Here is a 22,887-nt window from a genome sequence, read left to right on the forward strand (position 1 = left end):
TTATTCTAGCCTTCCTATTATAGGTTGAATGGTGACAGCATAAAAGATGCATAGAATCCTAATTACTCCAGAACTTGAACTGTAGCCTCATTTGGAAACAGTGTGGCTAAGCGGAGGTCAGAAATAGGGTGAAGCAAAACGGATTCCGAATCCAAACACTTGGTATCCAAGTGGAAGAAGAGGCAGAGACACAAGGGAAGACCATCATGAGATGATGAAGGCAGAGATCAGAGCTACAGAACCACAAAGCAAGGAACACAGGATTATCAGCCACCAACCAAAAGCTGTGAAGATGTGGGAAGGAGCATGACCCACTGATGCCCTGACTACTGACTTTTACCCTCCTGAAAAAAGGAGAGAACAAACATCTCCTCCTGCCTTTTTTAAAGATTTATTTATTTATTTTATATGAGTACACTGTTGCTCTCTTCAGACACACTACAAGAGGGCATTGGATATCGTTACAGGTGGTTGTAAGCCACCATATGGTGGCTGGGAATTGAACTCAGGACCTCTAGAAGAACAGTCAGTGCTCTTAACCACTGAGCCATCTCTCCAGCCCACATCTCCTGTTTTAAACCTTGAACTTTGTGGTGATTTATGAAGGCTGCCCTAACACAACTACTGACTCAGAAAGTCTTGTGTTGGTTTGCAGTAGTCTGTGTTTAACAGGTCTCTATGGCCAGGCATGTGGCTCAGTTGGTAAAGTCTAGCACCTATGAGGCCTGGATTGGATGCTTAGCACCACATAAAACTAGGCATGGTAGTACACACCTGTAATCCAGTATGTGGGAGATGGAGTCAAATGGATCAAAGTTCAAGGTCATCATTGGGTGGAATACAGGAGATCCTGTTTTACCACAAAACAAAACAGAATAAAACATGCATTTCTGAAAGGCTCAATGGATGCTAACATTTGAGAACCATTGGTTCTATTCTAGGTGTAGACAATGTCTCTCACCGATATACAGGAGAACTTGTGTTTGGGTCTGCACTCAAAGGATCTAGACTAGGGTTATGATTCTGTGTTCTCCGAGTGCTCTTAAACCATATATCTTGTGTAAAGTTCAGACGTTGAGGAGCAAGAGACCAGATCAGTGGAGCCCAATAGGCCTGCCATTATCATGGAAACCTTTGTCTGTCTCGACACCTAATTAAGACATTGCTAGCCATGTGTAGCTATTAGACATTTGAGACATGGCTTGCCTGACTGAAGAGTGATTTGAATTTTTTTTTTATTCAACATGAAATCATTTTCAAGCAAGAATGAAATAGGTATGGGTAGTGCAACCTGGTCTTCAACGCCGTGCCTTGAAGGCTTTCAGGCTTTCTACTTTTGTTTATCTGAATACTCGATTCTTTTGTAGCCGAGCCTGGTGGAGTACCTCGTGCAAGACTATGTGTTCTCGGAGCACTTGAGGAGCTTCTGGGGGAACATAAAATAAATAGATTGCAGGGTCTTTGGCCTTAAGGAACTTCCTGTGTAGTAATCAGCTTTGCTGTGTTTTTTCCCAGTTTCTGCCAAGCCTGAAAGTGTTAGTTCCATGTTAAAGGGGGAAAATTAAGCAATAATTAGGAGAGACGATGCTTGGCAGGGGCTTCTTTATCTCAAGGCTACCAGATTTTGTTCATGGAATTTGAGAACATGAGTGATTTGCATATGTTGCATAAATTTGCATCTTGTATTCAAGAGACCTGACTCCAAGTCTATGAAGTACAATTTAATTAATTAGTGGGACCTACTATACTTGTATTCAGAGCAGGATTCAGGGCTCCACACACAGGAAATAGCCAGCTACTGACAACAGTTCAGGAAACTCCAAGATCAAGGCAGGACACACACACACACACACACACACACACACACACACACACACAAACACATACATGAACACACAAAAGAAGAGGAGGAAGAGGAAGAGGAGGATCATAGATGATGGGGAAGGACATGCACCAGGAGCTTGGGTCACCCCTCCCCTCTGCTTCCTATGCATCTCAAGTCTTTGAATGTTAGATGTGTTACTTCCCACCAAACACTGGGTAAAGCACAACAGCATTCACTTGTGGGTTTTTGTTTTTGTTTTTTGTTTTTTTTCTACTGTCTGTCTGTCCTTGCTCCTTTGCATGTAACTGAAACCTGCCCAGGTTTAGCAGGTAGTTTGAAAGTGGAGAGAGTAAAAGAGGATGCCAAGTAAGAAAAGGATGGTCTACTTCTGACCCCCACCCCCTGCCCTGCCACCTCATCTCACTTTCTCTACTAAACAGCCTCTTAAGGACTATCCCAACCTCTTTGCAGGGCTCTGAGGAAATGTTCAATAACACCCATCCTTGTCTTGGAGGAGCACAACACTGGAGCCAGAGAAATGAGCATATTGGATGTGAAGGAAGTGAAGGCTTGTCTGAGAAGATGGGCATGCTCTGTTCCTACGGAGGGATGGAAGATTTCCCAGTGGATGTGGCAGCATGCAGCAAGTGAGAACAGAGGAGGCAGGAAGTGGTCTCTTGGACAGCATACTGAAAGTAGTAACTGGTGTGTTGTGCGGTGAGAGGTAGGAATGGGTAGCAACAAAAAATGAGATCAGCCCATAGGTGTCTTGTTAAGTTGCCCAAAGAGAGAAGGTTAAGTGAATGAAACCATGTATTTTCTACCACTTCATCCAGAAATGAAAACATGACAGAAAGGCCTGCGGAAGGACAGGTTACTCTTTCTGTTACAACAAAGGCCTCTCTTTCCAGCATCTTCTGACCTGGGTAGCTCTGGGCCTATTCCTAGCACATTCTACCTTCTAGAACATGGGTTCTTTTTCGTTTGGGTTTGGTTTTTGAGACAGGGTTTTGCTGTGTAGCCCTGGCAGTCTAGGAACTAGCTCTGTACACCAACCAGGTTGGCTTCAAACCCAAAGAAATCCACCTGTCTCTGCTGGAATTAAAGGTGTTTGCCACCATGCCTAGCTTAGAACATGAGTTCTTTATGGCTTTGAATTGACACCTGTACTACATCTGCCATCTTTGCAGCCTCTAACAAAAAAACAGTGCTTGCCTGCAGGGCAGCCCACAGAGCTGAAACCGGGTTGGAGACTTTCCCCCGAATGACAGAACTAGGCATGGTAACATTTTCTTGCAGATACTGTTGAGTCTTTGCTGTATCGCTATTAACTCACTGGAGAACTGCGGAAGCAAATGTGACATCTACTTCCAGGGATGCTGGACATTCATCTGGAAGCCCCAGTATGACTTATGTACAAGCCAGGCTACATGGCACAGGCTAACATTCCAAGCTACCCTCCTGATTGAGGCAGGAGCATCACAAGTTTCACACCTTATCTACAGAGTGAGTTCAAGGCCAGCCCTGGGGAATTAGTAAGACACCCCCCCCCCATTTAAAAATAAAAAGAAGAGAGAGCTACGCATATAGATCAGCGGTAGAGCAGCTACCTAGTGCGGACAAGGTTCACCGTTTAATTCCTAGTGCCAGAAATAGACAAACCACACTTATCTTATATGGAATCTATGGTGTATTACGGTTTTAAAAATATTTTTGTGTTCATTAAAATTGTATCAAGTGATGCCCTAGTAAACTGCTAACGATTTCTCCAGGGAGGAGAAAGGACTTGATTTAAATCACCTGCTAGTTTCCATGGTGTAAGTACTGCTATCTGGGCCACTTGCAGCTGCCATGCGATGCAGCTGGAGGAGCATGGCTGCTAGGCGTGAGTGAGCTGGGTGCACAGTCACTTCATGCTCTATCTGCTTCTCGCTCATCTTACTGTATTTCCCTCCTTCAGCATGATGGTCTTTGAGATTCCTTCATGTTGCTACCCGTGTTGCTAGAATTTTTTTTTTTTTTTACTTTCATAGTTGCCTCTCACTGATTATATGAAGGTACCACAATTTATTTTTTCCTTTTTTTTTTTTTTGATGGATATTTGGATGTTTCCAACTGGCTTACTCTTTGAAAGCATGTGCTGGGGTGGAGAAATGGATCAGCAGTTAGGAGCACTGGCTGCTCGTCCAGAGAACCCATGGTTCCATTGATATGACCCCCCTTGTTGGCTCACAACCATCAGTAACTCCAGTCCTAGGGAACTTACATATGTGTTTTACTCTTACCAGCATTTCTGATCACTCTTAGTCTTTAAAATTGTAGTCTTATTTATTCCTGGGAAAGTCCACACTGTGATTTTGCTCATACATCTCCTACCACCTCCCTCGAGTGTCCTCTGCTCTCTCACCCTCCCAACTTCATGGTCTTTTCTTTTCATTATTAATAACTTCTTGAACTCAGTTAGCGCTTCCTATGTCTATCTGGGTGTGGTATACATCTACTGGGGCACAGAGAACCCATTAGTCACTGCATTCCCCTCCTTCAGCAGCCGTCACCCGCCAATAGCTCCTTGCAAAGGTTGGTACACGGGGATCCCCTCCCCATCCATGCTGGAATCTTGACTGGCTTGATTCCTGTTAGATAACCACCACTGCTTTGAAGTGATGTGTGTAGCAGCCATGTCACGTGCAGAGGGCAGCATGCCCCAACTCTCCTCTCCGGCTGCCAGCTTTTACATTCTTCTTGATCATCATCCATGATGTTCCCTGAGCCTAGGGTGGGAGAAGGCTCATATAGAATTCCAATTCTCATTCCCAAATGAGCAGTCAAAGCAACTTACTTACATAAATTCAGCAATTTTTACCGATAATGAGTCCCTGCATTAACTGACACCCACTGCAAAAGGAAGCCTCTTTGACCAAAGCCGAGAGTAGTATAAATCTATAGGTATAACCAGACACATTAGAAAGGAGTTTGACAGCATGACCACTCAGCAAAACAACAGTAGGCTCCTCTTTAGAGCCAATAGTACCAGGTATAAAATTCCTCGTGTGGAGCAGGCTTCATCTCCAAGTAGAAAGTAGTTGGTTACTACTGTGGTGCCACTATACCAATGAGTACATCTTGCTAGGCAAGGTCCAGCACTATATGAGACCCATAGTATATTTCTCCCCCACTAGCCTGCATAGCACTTCTGGCACTATGTAAGCTTGCTAGTAGGGAGTGTCTTGGTCAGTGGGGTTTATTTCTCTATGCCTTGTTTGTTTTGTTTTTTGTTTGGGGGGGGTTGGGGTTGTTTTGTTTTGTTTTGTTTTTGACATAGTGTTTCTCTGTCTGTCCTGGTCCTGGAATGAACTCTCTCTGTAGACCAGGCTGGCCTTGAACTCAGAGGTCCACCTGACTCTGCCTCCTGAGTGCTGGGATTAAAGGCATGTGCCACTACTGTCAAGCTTTCTGCCTTATTTTTAATTGTGACTGACAATATGACAACAGGCAATGTGGCTGTATTTAGAGAGGTCGTAATGATGGCACTCGATTGTCGTCCTCCTAAAAAGAGGAAGAAACACCAGTGTGCTTCCCTCACCCATGTGCATAAAGGCGAGACTGGGCAATGACACTGAGACCATCATCTGTAGCAGAAACATGTCCTTACCAGAACCTGCTTAGAAACTAGATTTTTCAGCGTCGTGCCTTCAGAGATACGACAAAATAGGTATTTCTTATTAAAGACCACCTCATCTGTGAGAATGTGGTAACCAGACAAAAAGTATAACGGATATCACATGGTTGACATTAGATAGATATGACTTCCTTTCTTCTAATTTTAGAGACTCTATACTGGTCTATTGCTCCTATACTGGTCTCTTGCTCAGTTATCCTCCTTATTAAGCTTAGTAGCATCTTATTCCTTTCACGGTTGCTCTCTTCAGGCGACTTTTTCAGTTTCCCCCAAACTCATGAGGCTCCTGAAGACTTCCATTCAAAGAGCTCTACTTGCTCAGAATAATCTGCCCTCTTCCCTGGGGATGCCACACTCCTATCCACTTTTAATATCATATCATATCATATCATATCATATCATATCATATCATATCATATCATATTATATGCACATGGTCTTATAGATTAGAATTATATTATATCTAAAATATATTTATATATTATATATTATTTATAATATACCATTGGGTCCCCTTCTTGTGGCCAGTGTCACTGCCCCGGCATTGCAGTTTTGTGCCTTCCTACAGACATCTGTCCTTGCACCCAAAGTGCTTACCATAATGCCACAGAAAACTCAGTTCAAAAAAAAAAAAAAAAAAAAACCACCAAAAAACAAACAAACCAACAAAAACCTGCTGTGGTGTGCTTCTTTCTCCTGCTTCCCACTTTAGCCTCTCACAGGAGACCTTCAGTTAGACTGATTTGAATAAGTACCTCCTTTTGTTCACCCATTCTAGCTAAAAGTGTGGGGTCCTGTCATAGCCAAGCTCAGAGGACCCGCATACAGCAGAGCAAGAAGAGCTGAGGTTAGGACAAGCTCATCCGTTAAATACAGGGAGCACAGAAGTTAAGTTCCCCCCCAATTGTGGTCTGGATGTAATCATTTCTCCCTAATCATATATTGAATCCTAACAATGATAGTGCGACGTGGGTACTTTGAGAGACAATATTTAGTCATGAGGGCTTTCCTCTCATTGATGGAATTAGTTCCTATTACCAAAGAAGGTAGAGGGTGCTCTCCTGTCTCCTCAGCCATGTGAGGACTTAACCAGAGGGTGCCATCTTACACGAATCACACAGCAAGCTTGGCCAAAGCATCTTGACCCTAGACTTCCCAGCCCCTAAAACTATAAGACATATCTGTATGATGCTTATAAATTGCTCAGGCTGAAGTATTTTGCTAAGGCACCCCAAACAAACTAAAACACCCCTAAAGAAAGACTAGACAGACAGCAGAATGTCTCATGTGCTCTGTGTATGAAGCTGTCCTTTCTCTAGCCATCAGTGTTTCTCTCCACAACTGGACTGTATCTAGAACCTCTTCCTCTCAGTCCCTTTCCCAGGACCTGGTGATTGGTGCTATTCTCCTCAAAGCTAGCAATTCTGACTTCACTTACTGTATGTCTTTCACAGTTTCCAGACTATAAGCATGCATCAGGAATCTAATAAAGACTTCCTAATTCTTAGGACCTGTGCCCTGATGTTTCTAATGGATTTGTTGTTGTTTGTTTGTTTGTTTTTCGAGACAGGGTTTCTCTGTATAGCCCTGGCTCTCCTGGAACTCACTCTGTAGACCAGGCTGGCCTCTAATTCAGAAATCTGCCTGCCTCTGATTCCTGAGTGCTGGGATTAAAGGCGTGCACCACCACTGCCCAGCCTCTAATGGATTTTTTTTTTGATTGACTTGATTGTAGGGTTTTGTTTGTTTGTCTGTCTGATTGCTTATTGCTTGTTTTGTTTTTGAGTCACAGTCCCTTTCCCCTACTATTTCTATCGCTGTGGTGAGTTACCGTGCCCATGCCAGATTATAGAAAGAATAGTCTATTTGGGCCCAGAGTTCCCAAGGGCTAAGAGTCCATCAGAGCAGAGAAGCACAGCAGGAAGTGGCAGATATGGCAGCTAGAGCAGAAGCTGCGAGAGCACATCTTCAACTATAAGAGTAAAGCAGGGAAAGCGAACTGGAAGGGGGCCAGGCTAGGAATTCTCCAAGCCCTCCCCTAGGAAGGCACTTCCTGCAGTAAGGTTGCATCTTTCCATACAGCATCATCAACTGGGCACCAAGTGTTCAAATGCCTGAGTCTGTAAGGAGCATTTCTCATTCAGACCACCGCAGGGTGGGTCTCACTACTTTCTATTTCTATTGCATAGATAAGGAAGTGCAGATTTGGTGTGGTTCCTTGGTTTCACCAAGGCTGGCTGCAAAGTGGCACAGGTTAGTCCCAACCTTTGGGGTTTTGCTTTTCCATCCAGGCTCAATGAGAGGGGCTAAGTGCTAAGGTGGGGCACACTTCTGTTAACAGTATCCCAGGGGAGCTGTCTCCAGGAAACCGTGGTGTCTCTCCACCATGGGAGAGAGGTCCATGAATGGCCCTGCCTGTAGAATCTCTACCTAAATGTGTGTACTCACGGCCTGGAACACATGTTTGAAACCTGGACCCAAAACATCCCTGTGGCCCCGAATGTTACTAAGGAGAGATTCAGCCCGCATTGAAATGCCAGATGATAGAAGCGAGTGGCCAAGCAGTGCGGGCATCCTTGCCAAGCTGGAATGCGAGCAAGCATGACTAAGCCAACGGGACTAGAGGTGGCAAACAATTCGTGTCTGGTTGGAATCAAGCACTCTGTTGGCAACAACACTTCCAGAACAAGCGAGGGTGACCATAAGCCCTTGTTCCAAGGAGCCCTGTAAAGGAATGAGCTGCCCATTTTGCTGTTACTTCATAGCAATTCGCCAGTGGGACCCTCCCCTGAACTTCCACAGGCACGGCAGTGATGGCGGTGCCACAGCCGGGTCTCCCCAGCCTGCTGCTAGCCTTGCAGAAGTTTGTAAAGGCAGAACTTCAGGGCCCAGACGTCTTGTTTCTGTTGCTTTTGCCAGAGCTTTGCTCCCGAGGAGGCTTGCATTGTGTTATAATCACACGGTTTGCAAAGTGATAGTTACGAGTCTGTTAGCATTTCCACCCCAAACCTCGCATTTTCAGCTGCTCACAGTGACTCGAATATAAGAATTCTCTTTAGGCTGAAATTTGGCACACAGGGTCTCGGGCCCAGCTGGGGAGCAATTTCAACCTTTTTTGGGACCGGATTTCAATAACATCCATTTGGCTGTTTTTGAATAACAGCAAAAGTACAACAGAAGAGAAGTTAGCATTTTTTTTTCTTTTTTAGAGCAAAATGTTTCCATTATGTGCCTGCAGAAATGGTATGGGGTGGAGAGCCATCCTATCAAATCCCAGAAACCTAGCAAGTGATTAGCCTTTGAGTGGCCTAAGCATGTATACTATTTTCTTAAATATACATTAAAAAAACCAAAAAACTCTAGTCTGTTATTCAGAAGAGAGGAGAGATTTTGTTTAATAACATATTGTGTTTTTGAAAAGCAAAGTTGACTTGGGAACAATGACATATACTAGGGGACATTGAATGCCTCCTACTCCCACAGCACAGTGCCACCCAGGCAATAGCAAATTGTAGGATGCAACTGAGCTCCCAAATGCAAAAGGGAAACTGGCAAACACGTATCAGAACAAGGGAGAGAGAAGAAAGACACCCCCAGGCCTGCAAAGACAACATGCGTGCGCCCAGGGACCTGAGATCTTGTACATTCTCCTTAGCAGGAAGAAGGCAGATCCTTCCTCTACACCCCCATGCGTGCGCCCAGGGACCTGAGATCTTGTACATTCTCCTTAGCAGGAAGAAGGCAGATCCTTCCTCTACACCCCCACTCACTCACAACAACGAATTGAGTTACAAAGAACGGATTCTTGAAAGGCAAAATGGTAGGAATCTTGGTTGTGAATTTTTTTTATTTTTTATTTTTAGATGAAATCTTTCAGGCGGAAGAGGGGACATAGGAAACCGGATGTGTACGCATAATCCTAGCCCTCAGAAGGCTGAGGCAGAAGGATCACGAGTTTGAGCCCCTGCCTCCAGAAACAAAACAACAATGAGCTGTAGAAAATAATACCACACTTGTGTATCCACTGCTCAGAACACGAAACAAAACACTCCAAACACCATTGAAGTCCTTTATGCCTATCAGCTTTGTTGAGAATTCCATGTCTTTTTAGGTAACGATTTATTACTGTTTTCTCAGGGTAGGTTATTACTCTCATTTTATTTCACGGAACTTACCTCGTCCTCCCGTATTATTAATGCTTATCTAAACTCTGTTTGTATTCCTGCCTCTTCTTGCCAGAGGCTCCCAGTTTCCACTCTGAAGTAATCCCCTCCATACACCACAGCTGCAGCCGGAGCCTGAAAAGCACATTTCCTGTCTGAAGGCAAATGAAGACAATTTTCTCCAACCCCTGTCGAAACGATATTCCAAACTGCGGAGGAACGTCTGTCTATTACATTATATAGATTGGTACCAAGAGTGTCTACCATCCAGCTTTTACATGCCTCCAGTCACATCAAGCTGTCTCTGAAGCTTAGGAAGCCACCCACTGCTAATCACCACTGCATGATCTCCACGTTCCTGTGAACATAGAAGGCAAGACACAAGACTTACAACCCCCCTAACTCCGCGAGAGCCACCATCAGTCTGTTCTGGTCTCCTAGGAATGTTCTCGGGGCTGCTTCTAACTAGACAGCAGATAAGGAGGTTGGGAGGCTGCAGAGATAGCTTGGGGCTTGTTATATAAGCATGAGGACTGAAATTCAAATCCTTGTGTCAATACTGGATGGGCATGAAGGCCTATCTATAATTCTAGCATTCCAGTACTCAAAAGGGGGAGACAGGCAATCCTTTGTCAGCTCTGGGTTCAACTGAGAGACCCTGCCTCAGTGAATAAAATGGAGAGTGATCAAGGAAGACTCCTAATATCAACTCAGGGTCATCCTCGTACACACATATGCATGTGTACCAGAATGTATGCATGCATCTATACACACACAAACACGCATATACATGTGCAAGCATACCACACACTCATACACAGGAAAGGAAAGGTTTGACAGTCTTGTTGCTGTAGTTTTGTGTGTGTGTGTTTTTTTTCTTTTAAAACAATGTCATCAGTTGCAATATTTGGAGATATGTCTGACTGACAAAGCAAGCCAACCTCACCTCTTCCCGGATCACAGGCCTTTCATTTTATTTTATTCTATTTTTAAAAGACCTACATGCTTCAGGAAATCTGGGCCTCTTCCTAAGCCCCAGGGCTGCAAGCAGTACTTGAAAGTAATTAAAAGCCCACATTCAAATGCCAGATGCAGCAGCTCAAACCTGTAATCTCAGCACTTGAGAAGATGGGGTGGGAACACTGTGAGTTCAAGGCCAGTTTGAGCTATACGATGAGCCTAGGTGCGAGGTTGCTTTATTTTAGCTAGTGAGGTAATGCAGGGCTGCAATTCCAGCACTTCAGAGGTGGAGGCAGGAAGATCAGCAGCTATTTAGGTATTTAGTAAGTTTGAAGTCAGCCTGTGCGGCATAGAACCAGGTTTTAAACCCCACCCCACCCCCACTTCCCACTGCCAAGGGCTGTTGTGATGGCTGGCTCCAGTAAGAGGGACAGACACATGGGACCTCATAAAATTGCAAAGTTTCTGCAAGGCAAAGGACACTGTCAATAAGACAAAACAGCAACCAACAGATTGGGATAAGATCTTTACCAATCCTACATCAAGAAGTTAGACTCCAGCAAATCAAATAACCCTATTTAAAAATGGGATAAAGAGTTCAAAGAATTTTCAATTGAGGGCTATCAGATGGCTGAAAAGCACCTAAAGAAGTGTTCAGGGGGCTGGTGAGATGGCTCAGTGGTTAAGAGCATCGACTGCTCTTCCGAAGGTCCTGAGTTCAAATCCCAGCAACCACATGGTGACTCACAACCATCTGTAATGAGATCTGATGTCTTCTTCTGGAGTGTCTGAAGACAGCTACAGTGTACTTACATATAATAAATAAATAAATCTTAAAAAAAAAGAAAAATGTTCAGCATCTTTAGTCATCAGGAAAATGCAAATCAAAACAACCCTGAGATTCCACCTCACACCAGTCAGAATGGGTAAAATAAAAAACTCAGGTAACATCAGATGTTGGTGAGGATGTGGAGAAAGAAGAACACTCCTCCATTGCTGGTGGGATTGCAAGCTTGTACAACCACTCTGGAAATCAGTCTGGTAGTTCCTCAGGAAATGGGACATGGTACTACAGGAAGATCCCACAATACCTCTCCTGGGCATATACCCAAAAGATGCTCCAACATATAACAAGGACACATGCTCCACTATGTTCATAGCAGCCTTATTTTTAATAGCCAGAAGCTGGAAAGAACCCAGATGTCCTTTCAACCGAGGAATAGATACAGAAAATGTGGTACATTTACACAATGGAATACTACTAAGCTATTAAAGACAAATACTTCATGAAATTCTTAGGCAAATGGATGGAACTAGAAAATATCACCCTGAGTGAGGTAACCCAACCACAAAAGAACACACATGGTATGCACTCACTGATAAGTGGATATTAGCCCAGAAGCTCGTAATACCCAAGATACAATTCACAGACCACATGAAGCTGGAGAAGAAGGAAGACCAAAGTGTGGGTGCTTCAGTCCTTCTTAGAAGGGGGAACAAGATACTCACGGAAGGAAATATGGAGACAAAGTGTGGAGCAGAGACTGAAGGAAAGGCTATCCAGAGACTGTCCCACCTGTAGAGCCACCCCATATACAGTCACCAAACCCAAATACTATTGTGGATGCCAAGAAGTGCTTGCTGACAGGAGCCTGATATAGCTGTCTCCTGAGAGGCTCTGCCAGAGCACACATACAAATACAGAGGTGCATGCTCACAACCAACCATTGGACTGAGCAGAGGGTCCCCAATGGAGGAGTTAGAGAAAGGACTGAAGGAGCTGAAGTGGTTTGCAACTCTGTAGGAAGAACAACAATATGAACCAACATCAATGGGAGGGAAGGCACTTGGTTCTGTGAAGGCTCGATGCCCCAGTGTCAGGATTGCTAGGGTGGGGATGTGGGAGTGGGTGGGTGGGTAGGGGAACACTCGAAAAGAAGCAGGGAAAGGGGGATGGGATAGGGGTTTTCGTAAGGTGAGAACCAAGAAAAGGAATAATATTTGAAATGTAAATAAAGAAAATATCCAATAAAAAGGAAAGAGGGAAGAGCACAAACTGCTCCTACAGAGGACCCTAGTTCAGTTCCCAACACACATACATCAGGTGGCTCACAACTGCTTGTATGTCTAGTCCCAGGGAATCCAGCATTCTCTTCTGGCCTCTGCAGGCACCTGAATCTACATGGTGCACACACACTCATTCAGGCACACAATTACACAATTTTAAAAACATTTAAAAGCAGGTTGGTGAGATGGCTCAGTGGGTAAGAGCTCACAACCATCTGTAACGAGATCTGACTCCCTCTTCTGGAGTGTCTGAAGACAGCTACAGTGTACTTATATATAATAAATAAATAAATAAATAAATAAATAAATAAATAAATCTTTAAAAAAATTTAAAAGCTTTTCTTAAAGTTTCCTTTGTTTAGTGATTGTGTGACCTTTGATAATTTACTAGAACCGTCTTCATCAGTTTCATAGTTATAGCCAAATGACATAACAGTTGCCCTGGAGCTAGAGTTATAGCCAGCTGTGAGCCACTCAATATGGGAAGAGCATCAAGTGTTCTTTACAAGGTTAAGCCACCTTTCTAGTGCTGGGGAATTATTTTAATGATGCTGAGCCGCTGAATCCACCAGTACAGAATATAAGCCTCCTGAAGGCAGCGTGTCATCTCAATCACAAACATTCCCAGCATGCCACAGGACTTTTGGCATGGCACATGGCCAGTGTGGTCAATATGTGTTTAGTTAAACTGCCTGAATTTCAGACTCATCAAATTCTAGGCAGGCATGTGTGTGAGTGTGTGTGTTCATGTTTGTGCATGTGTATGTAAATGTGTGTGTGTGTTCATGTTTGTGGATGTGTATGTACATGTGTATGTCTTTGTGTGTGATTGTGCATATATATGTTAGTGTGTGTGTATGAGAGAGAGAGAGAGAGAGAGAGAGAGAGAGAGAGAGAGAGAGAGAGAGAGAGAAATATGTATACCCTGTTACTTGTAGCCAAAACCATCTTGTAGACAGAACCTCTTAAACTGCCTGCCTCCCACTACCCACACACATAAATAAACATATTTGTGACAGGAGTTAACACAAGGGATCTATGGCTCCAATTAATTCTTTTAGAGGTAGCTTCCTGGAACAAGCCAAATCTAGTATTTGCAGGCTTGGGATTGGGTTTAGGGTTGGTTAAATGTGAACTCGTGGTTACAGCAATGTTGGGTGTCTGTGTGAGCGGTATCCGCAAAGGGTTAATGAGTGGAGAACAGAGCTGAATGGCTACACACCAAAGATAAGCCCCAATGGCACCAGAGTGTGAGCCCCTCCTACCTTCCAGTTCTCCACAACCGGAAAACACAGCTTTTCTTGAAACAAAGCCTCTTCCTTACATCATCTTGAGCAAGGCAAAAATAATAATAATAATAATAATAAAATTTTAGAGACCTCTTGTTTGTGTGCTGGTTTTAATTATAGTCATGTATTCTAAGCAGACCACACCTCACTTGCTATAAGTATAGTGTGTATCCATAAAAAAAATAAAAATGAGTGCTTTCAATATGGTAAGGACACTGAGGGACAAATACAACCTGAAACACAACTATAAAAGCCTTGAATGCTTCCATGAGGAACAGACTGAGTGGGCCTGGCGGTCTCCAGTCTACTTCTACTCTGCTCTTGGCAGCTGCTCTAACCCTATCCCTGAACCTCTTCACCCACAGCTCTCCAAGTCCTCTTTTCCTAATCAGCTTCGAATGACTTCCCAGTTTGCTTTTTATTTTTTCTTTGAGGTTTGCATGCACAACTCTTAAGAATTATACACACACACACACACACACACACACACACATATATATAGATACATATATATATATATATATATGTATATATATATATATCAACCTAAAACTGGCTAGATTCCATGTCTAAAACGTTTCAGTAGCACACAGGGGCCAGCTGGTTTCAGGTCATGAATGGCGGCCGTTGTACAGCTGCTGCACATCTGCAGGTCCCCATATGCCCTTTTATTACTGTCTGCTTTCTATGGCATGTTGTCAAAGGTCTGGTAACTGCATCTGCTTGAATCTTGTCTCTATCTATATGTGGCTTGGAACAAGGGTATAGTTACTCGCAGCAAAGTGTATTCATGCCATACTGATGAATGGAAATGTTGGAAGAAGCGTGTACTCGGGTAACGGGACTGTTTCCATACTTACCTCTTAGCTAGGAAGGGTTCTCTTAAATGTTCCCACACCCAACTGCCTTCTCCGTGCTTTGAGCGCAGACCTGCTCATAATGGTAAATTCAGTGTTCCAGTCACTCAGTTGAGTCAGCTGTTTCCATATTAATAGGATATTGTGCTCGCTATTAAGAATTGCTCACTGTGGAGTCCTACTCCTCTTACATGGCTTTCCCTTTTCTCCAAGTCTCTCTCACTCTCCACACCCACACACCACCCACACTTACCCACATACCCACACATCCACACCATACGCACACATACCATATACATACACACACACCCCAAAACACTATGCACAAACCATACACACACACACTCCATACACACTCACCACACACACGCATACCCCACACACATATACAATACACACACACCATACACACATATACTTCACATACCATACACACACATACTCTACACACTACACACACACCATACACATACACACCATACATACACACACCATACACATACACTACACACACACACCATACATACACACACCATACATATGCACGCCATACATACACACTATACACATAGCATACATATGCATACCATGCACATACATACTGTACACACTCCATGCACAAACACCATACACATATACCAGACACATATCACACACACACACACACACACACACACACACACACACACACCATACACACCACACCACACACACTCATCTGAAAAATTGAGCCTCCGGGCTTCTGTATACTTGGCCAGCATCTTCAAGGTCACTAATGTTACCTCTCATCTCTGCTGTGTGGGAGCCAGAGAGTGAGTCATCGGGGTGAGTACTGCCTCTGTAATACTACCAGATTGTGTTTGTCTCCACTTCAAAGCTCTTCACTTTAACAGAATAGTATTTCTTCATCCCGCCCACCCAAACAGCAGTCTGGATGCTGAGAGGGAGCAGTGACATGAACAGCACTGTTCTTTCCTGAAGACTTTCCTTCCCCCACCTCGGAACACTTGCAAGACCTTTGGGGAAGCCACCGGGCCTCAAACTAGACAGGTTCCTACTAGAAGGCACAGCTTGGCCTCTTATTTAACCCTCCCTCCCCCCAACACCTTCTCCTTGCCCTCTCTTTCTCTTTCAGTTTTGTCACCTCAGACTGTGCCTCTGCCTTTCCTGATCAGGCTTAATCATTCCTTGGCCCTCTGGGTCTTCTGTTTTCTTTTCCATTTACAAAACAGTTTGTGACTTTGAGTTTTCTGAGTACAGGAGACAGATGGGAGAGGAAGCTTTAGATCTAGAATCTAGAAAAGAGGGGGGAGAGAGGGGGGAGAGAGGGGGGAGAGAGAGAGAGAGAGGGAGAGAGAGAGAGAGGGAGAGAGAGAGAGAGGGAGAGAGAGGGAGAGAGGGGGAGAGAGAGAGAGAGAGAGAGAGAGAGAGAGAGAGAGAGAGAGAGAAGAGAGAGAGAGAGCTCTTTCCTTTGCCTCGGTTTCCACATGGGCTCCACTGTTTCAAACTCACTTGACCTTGAGCCACGGACAGAACCATCATGTGTGCCACTACTGAGCACCCGGCCACACTGCTAAATTTTTCATATTCGTATGTCAACTCCCTATGACTAAAAGAAGCAGCTCTAACTTGGTTTTGAAACCAGGTTTCACTATGGGGTGAAATATAACACAGGCTGACCTTGAACCTGGGATATTTCTGCCTCGGTCTCTGGATTGTGGAGATTCCAGCTGGGAGCTATCAAGTCTTACTCACTTGTGGGTAAAGCGAGATTCAAAGATTCTGAATAGCTTCTCCAAGATGACAGGCAGTAGCAGACATAAGGAAGATGATCATGTAGGTGCCAGGACTATGTTTTTCGCTGCTGTCATTGTCGTTAGTGAGAGAACGGACATTAAGCAGTCTTTTTTCCCAAGGTTTCCATGCCCTGGATTCTTGATTTCAATTTATGAAATACATTGAAGGAGTATAATTGTCTCCGGTCATTCCTATGTCACTTTAGCCCAGAGCAGCTTCTGGTTGTTGCCAGTGGTATTTAGACTTCTCTTCCCTGTGCAGAACAGCACATCTACTAAGTTCTGCCTATCCTTGCTCATGCCCTGTACGTACTCATCAAGGTTCCTCTAGGCCTAGAACAAGGATGTCATTTACCATCCATGCTAGCACATGGACTGGGGGCCTTGGGGAGGCACTATTAAGAACCATGTTGGGCATACCAGGATGCTTAGCCATCTTCTTCAGACAAACTGCAGTGACGCTAACGTCTCCTGTGAACTAGGAGGCTGCTTATAATACGCCCTATAAACGAAGCAAAACAAGAGAACAGAGGTTTTAGGGAACAGAAGAGCCGCCTGTCAGACTCCAGCCTCTTTGTCTCTGTGTTCTCAGGCCTGGTTGTTGGTAGTATAGGAAGGAAGGGAGGGAGAGCAGGACTCACCAGCTTGTTCATTGTCCCATTCCTTGAGAAAGTGGTACTTAAACACTAGTGGTTTAATCCTTACACTTCAAGCTAGATGTCGCAGTGCATACCTGTAATCCCAACGTTCCTCAAGCAGGAGCGAGAGGGTCGCCAGTTGGGGGCTAGCCTGGGCTATAGGAAGACCATGGTGACTCACCCTCCAAAAGAAAGAATCATTGGCCCTTTCATTTTTAAGGAATAAATTTACTTCTTTTTTTTTTTTTTTTTTTTTTTTTTTGGTTTTTCGAGACAGGGTTTCGCTGTAGCCCTGGCTGTCCTGGAACTCACTTTGTAGACCAGGCTGGCCTTGAACTCAGAAATCCGCCTGCCTCTGCCTCCAGAGTGCTGGGATTAAAGGCGTGCGCCACCACGCCCGGCTAAGGAATAAATTTAAATTTTATTTATTATTAATGAGGTGGGAGTATATTGAGGAATGGGTTTGGAGGTCAAAGGGAAACTTATGAACTTGGAGTTGGTTCTCTCCTTCCGCCTATACATGCCTGTGGGCGCCTGTGGGCGGCGGTGGGGCAGGTGGCGGGTACTAAATGCTGACCACCAGACCCATAAAGCAAGTGTCTTTATTGGTTGAGCCATTTAGACAGCCTTTGTCAGTCATTTCCATCTTTTCCAATTACATTCACTTATTTATTGGGGGCATGTTTGCACATGGGTAGAGGTCAGAGAACAAACTGCAGAAGACAGTTCTCCGCCCCCCCCCCCCGCCCCCCGGTAGGTCCCAATGATTGAACTCAGGTTCGCGGGCTAGGCGACAGGCACCTTCATTGGCTGAGCCATCTTGGTGGCCAAGTCATTTTTATCTTAACTGTGGATCCCATCTCTACCCTAGATATGCTGAAAATATACTCTGAAGCAGGCTTGGGTAACTAACTGACTAACTGCATTTTAAAAGCTCCTGGGAAAAAAAAAAAAAAAGCATCTCTCTATCAAAGTGGCACCAAATATTTGCATACTCACTGTACAGTGAGAGGTACAGTTTCAGGGGAGGTTCCTGATGGAGTCAATTGCCCAACTGTCTGCAACATTAGATGCCGTCTCTACGGCTCTAATCACTCACTATTCGAATCAAATAACTTAAACCACATGAACCATTTTTCTTTCTCTGGAGGGGTTGCTGTGGATTGAGGCCGAGGTGATGCATGCTAACTATGGGCTTCACCCTAGAGAGACACTCTAGTCCCTTAAATATGTTAACCTTATAATTACTCCTAGCATAAATTCTTAGATTCTTAGCCATTTCTATATACATATATGCATATACATATATGCATATACATATATGTATATATACACATATGGCTAAGACTATATTCTTAGCAACTTACATTGGATTAAGAAAAGAGAACATTTCAATGCTATCTGATCATCACAGGAATAACATTTGCCACAAACTGAGCAACATACATGTCAGTTATTTGCATACAGAGGCATGCGACCTCTGCTTTCTAAACGGAGGAAACCCCAGATTAGAGAAGTTGCCTGACCAGCCTGGGGCCTCCCAGCTTGTGAGAGGCAGAGCTTGAATTATTTGGGGAACACACACGCAGTCTGTGTATACAGAAAAAAATACTTTTTGGAAGGGCACATTAGGCATGTGAGCCAGTATGACCTTCTGCGAGTCCTAGCCTCTGAGAGACATGAGTGGCAACACAGAGAGGCACAGAGGCATTCCTTCCATATAGAAAAGCTGCATAGCACCAATTACCGGTTCCCATTTGGGATAGCTTGGGAACCGGCTAAGCATTTTGCAGGCCAGCCTTGGGACTCAGCTCTCTTTTGTTGGCGGGGCTGCTGCACCGCACTTTATTCATATTTTTAAGGCAGCACAGGCACAGCGAACGTTCTCTAATTGCACGCCCTTCCTGCAGTACGCCTGCTCCTTCTGAGCTCCATGGGCTGGCTCCATACGCGGCTCGTGTGGGGAAGGGCTGGTGGCAGCTGCAAGTTGGTGTGTGACACATTGAGTCGTCATATTTCTCTTCTCTGTGGCCCTCCAAAGCCCTTTCCAACATAACTTTTCCCCATCTGTTCTCGTTTGCACTGCATAATAGGGGACAGGTTTTGGAACTTGGGATTCAAAAAAAAAAAAAACATTAAGAGAAAATAAAAAATGAGATGGAATTTGAGTAGAAAGAAACTCACTGGCTTCCCGCCCCCTCCTCAATCACTGGGATCATTACCAGAGTATTAAAACGATCAAGTTTTTAGTCTCGTTGATGTTGATTCCTTATATATGTGGTAGTGAGGAAATGAGGGTGGGGGGAGACAGAGAGTGTGTGTGTGTGTGTGAGAGAGAGAGAGAGAGAGAGAGAGAGAGAGAGAGAGAGAGAGAGATCTCAAATTGCTTTCAATTGTCTGCATAGCGATAAGGCAGGCAAGCAAGGCTGAGCCGAGGACACACTCAGCCTTGCCCATAACCTGGCTTAGCTTTCCTCATAGTTGTTCAGCGTCTTTAATAAGTGCATTAGTTGTCTCATGCCCTGGGTTCCTCCTCTGGACACTGGATGCCAGACGGGAAACTTAGAATATCTAGAACCATTTTCAGAAGCATCGAGAGCACACCTCTGTGCTCTGCAGTGCACTTTCCTTTTGTACATTGGTGTGTGTGTGTGTGTGTGTGTGTGTGTGAGAGAGAGAGAGAGAGAGAGAGAGAGAGAGAGAGAGAGAGAGAAACTGCCAGGAGCACAATATACTCCCAATTTCCCAGATATCTTTGCTTAGACTGAAGCTAACGTAGGCATTTAAAGTTGGAAGAGTGAACACATTTAAGGAAGAATATTCAGTAAACAGTAAACAGGAATCTGAGAAAACAAAAAGAGTACAAGACCGTCTGCTTAGGAAGCAATTAGGGGCTAGGGATGTAGCTCAGTTGGTAGAGCGCTCATCTCACATGCGAGAGGTTCATTTCTGGTATGGCATAAAACCACAGGTGCTGGGGATGGCTGTGATCCACCATCCGGAGGTGGAGGTAGGGGGATCAGGAATAAAAGGTCATCCTTGTGGCATAAAAACTTGGAGGCTAGCCTGGGGTACACGCACAGAGTGGAGTTTCATTCATCCTTTCCTTACAGCCTTTAGGAAAGTTTTACTATTGTATCAGCCATAAGTTCCCAGTATGACATTACGCATAGACCAGAGGTCACTGGCTCAGCAGGGGTTTTTAGTTCTTTGTGGAGGATGGCAGCCCTCTCTGACCATCTGAGGAAAGGTTGTGGATTTCCTTGGAAAAATATACATTCTCGTGCTCCTCCAGACGTGCATAGAGTTTCTGGGTCCCCAGGATAATTATCATCTGCCCACAGACTCCTGGAGGCATAGGGATCACACATGCATGGTTGTGTCCACTCGCTTCTCTGTTTTCTTGGTTTCGTAGGTCAGTATTGAGTCTTTAAGCCACATTTTCTATAGTTCTGTTAGGAGCACCATCTTCCCTCATTGCAGATGCAAGGGAGAGCAACCCAGCCTGCTGTCTGTGCTGAGATAGTGCACACCAAGTTCACTTCCTAACCTCCCCCATCCCTGCTTTCTTATAATCCAGACATACTACAAAAATATCTGTAGCTGAGACCTGTCGTTAGTTTTTTTTTTCCAGGTCAACTTGGGTTGTCTAGCTCTCTACTCCATTAATGTAGAAACTGTGAACCCCACCATTTCTCATGTGCCTGTTGCTAATCCATCCATTGGCTGGCACCTGCCACAGACAGACCGAGTAGCATCCCTGTTTTGCATACTGGAACCTCAGAAGAGAAGTACAAAGTGTGAGAGCCCGGTGAGGCTTTTCCTTTGTTAACTTTATACAGAAGAGCCAGGCACACACAGCATTTTCTGATACAGGTTCCCCCCAGCGACTTCTTGGGAGCTAAGTATTGTTCTTATAAACCTCTTCTGCATCCTCTGTTCACATTTCCCATCATTCTCAGCCTCTTATCTCCAAGTACTCTGCTATGTCTGAGGGAATGGTGATGATAACCAGAATAATTTTCTTCTGTAACCTAAGACCACACAATTACTAAATAAGGGGATCATTTTGTTGGTAGTCGTTGAGATAAGATCTCATGGAGCCACAAACTCACCGTGTAGCCAAGGAATGACCTTAAACCTCCGCCCAAGGGTCAAGCGCTCAGCACCACACTCAGCTATATAGTCTCTTGCTACATTGTGGGTTCTCTTCCACCTTTCTATGCTTTTTTTTTTACCACCCTTTCAACCCCCTAAATACTAGATAAAAGAGAAAAATGATAGAGAAGAAAGGAAAGAGATCCCTGAACAAAGTCAGAAATCTGAAAGGGGGCGATGTTATGGTTAAACTCCTTTCTGCAGATTAGGCGCATCGATTTCCCTGGGGGCATGTTTGGTCTTCATTGCCAGGATATCTAATGTCTTCTTGTTTCTGCTTTGCAAATGACTGCTTATCAAACCGTGCCCAACAGCACCCAACAACACACAGACAACAACCAGTCAACCAACAACCCACTAACAACGCACCCTCCTCTCGGGGGTCCCTAGCATTTATCTACCCTCTGAAGAGTCCTCAGAATTCCAAACATCACATAATCACAGAAAGTATCTGCAGCTGGCTAAAGCATTCGGCAAATCCTAGGCAGCTGCTGTGGACAATCTGAAGCAGCCCCGTATCCCACACCTGGGATTAAAGTGAAAACACATTCCCATAACATTTCTCTGTTTTTTCAAAGAAACCAGAACAACAAAATTGTCACTACACTAAAGCCAGAAGAATAATTATAAGCAGACATATTTACTGAAAATGTCCTGTGCATTGTGTCATGCTGCTGGAGGTCAGATGCAAGCTCTCCTTTCAAATCTCCATCTCCCTCTTGAGGTGCGCAGAATTATCTACTACTCTACTGTACAGATGGCTTAGTGGTTAAGAGCACTCGCTGCTCTTGCAGACAGGACTACGGTTGAGTTCCCAGCATCCCCATGGCAGCTCACAACATCCTGTAACCCCAGTTCCAGGGAATCCAAGTCTTCTGGCTTCTGCAGGCACCTGAATCAACACGGTGCACAGAAACTCATTCAGGCACACACTCCAGTTCTAGGGAAGATGTTGCCCTCTTCTGACCTCTGCTGGCACCAGGCACACATGTGATGCACTTACATACATGCAGGGAAAACACTCTTACACCTAAAACAAATTAAATAAATCTTTTTAAAGCGTTGATCATGTTGCCTTCCCCTCTCCTTTTCGATGTCCCCATGTTCCCACTCCGTGGCTGTGGATCTCTGTGCAGTTATAACAGCCAACATAGATGTGCATATTTCCTCTTGGTATTTTTTTCTTTTAGCTGAGATTTTTGTCGCACAGTATTTTCTTTCTCTCACAGGGATCTTTTTGTTTCATTTGCCAATATACTGTGAAGTTCACCTTGTATAATGCATTACGAACTTCCTTATTGCAGTTTTCCAATGCTCCAGTGTCCACTGTAAGGACACACCATCATTTCCTGACAGAGGTTGCCATACTGCTGAACATTTAGGTTACTTTCACCCCCCCCCCACCTTCTGTTTAGTGCTGAGACAAGAACTTTGCGCGCACACACACACACACAC

At 44.4% G+C, this 22,887-nt stretch overlaps 1 protein-coding gene across 2 annotated transcripts in view; it reads right to left on the bottom strand.

Moving 5' to 3' along the window:
* Positions 1–22,887, bottom strand: part of LOC147005916 (uncharacterized) — a 99,018-nt gene that overhangs the window by 59,732 nt on the left and 16,399 nt on the right. The window contains exon 1 of one of the 2 annotated variants that reach the window (XR_015046532.1): positions 9,680–10,109. The exons of the other annotated variant lie outside the window; for it this stretch is intronic. The gene's annotated coding sequence lies outside the window, so the exon portion shown is untranslated. Of the gene's footprint in view, positions 1–9,679; positions 10,110–22,887 lie in introns of those variants that run through there. 2 annotated transcript variants of the gene reach the window in all.

The sequence above is a fragment of the Mus caroli genome, unplaced genomic scaffold (assembly GCF_978045245.1).
Source record: "Mus caroli unplaced genomic scaffold, Mus_caroli_1 scaffold_2, whole genome shotgun sequence".
NCBI classification, from domain to species: domain Eukaryota; kingdom Metazoa; phylum Chordata; class Mammalia; order Rodentia; family Muridae; genus Mus; species Mus caroli.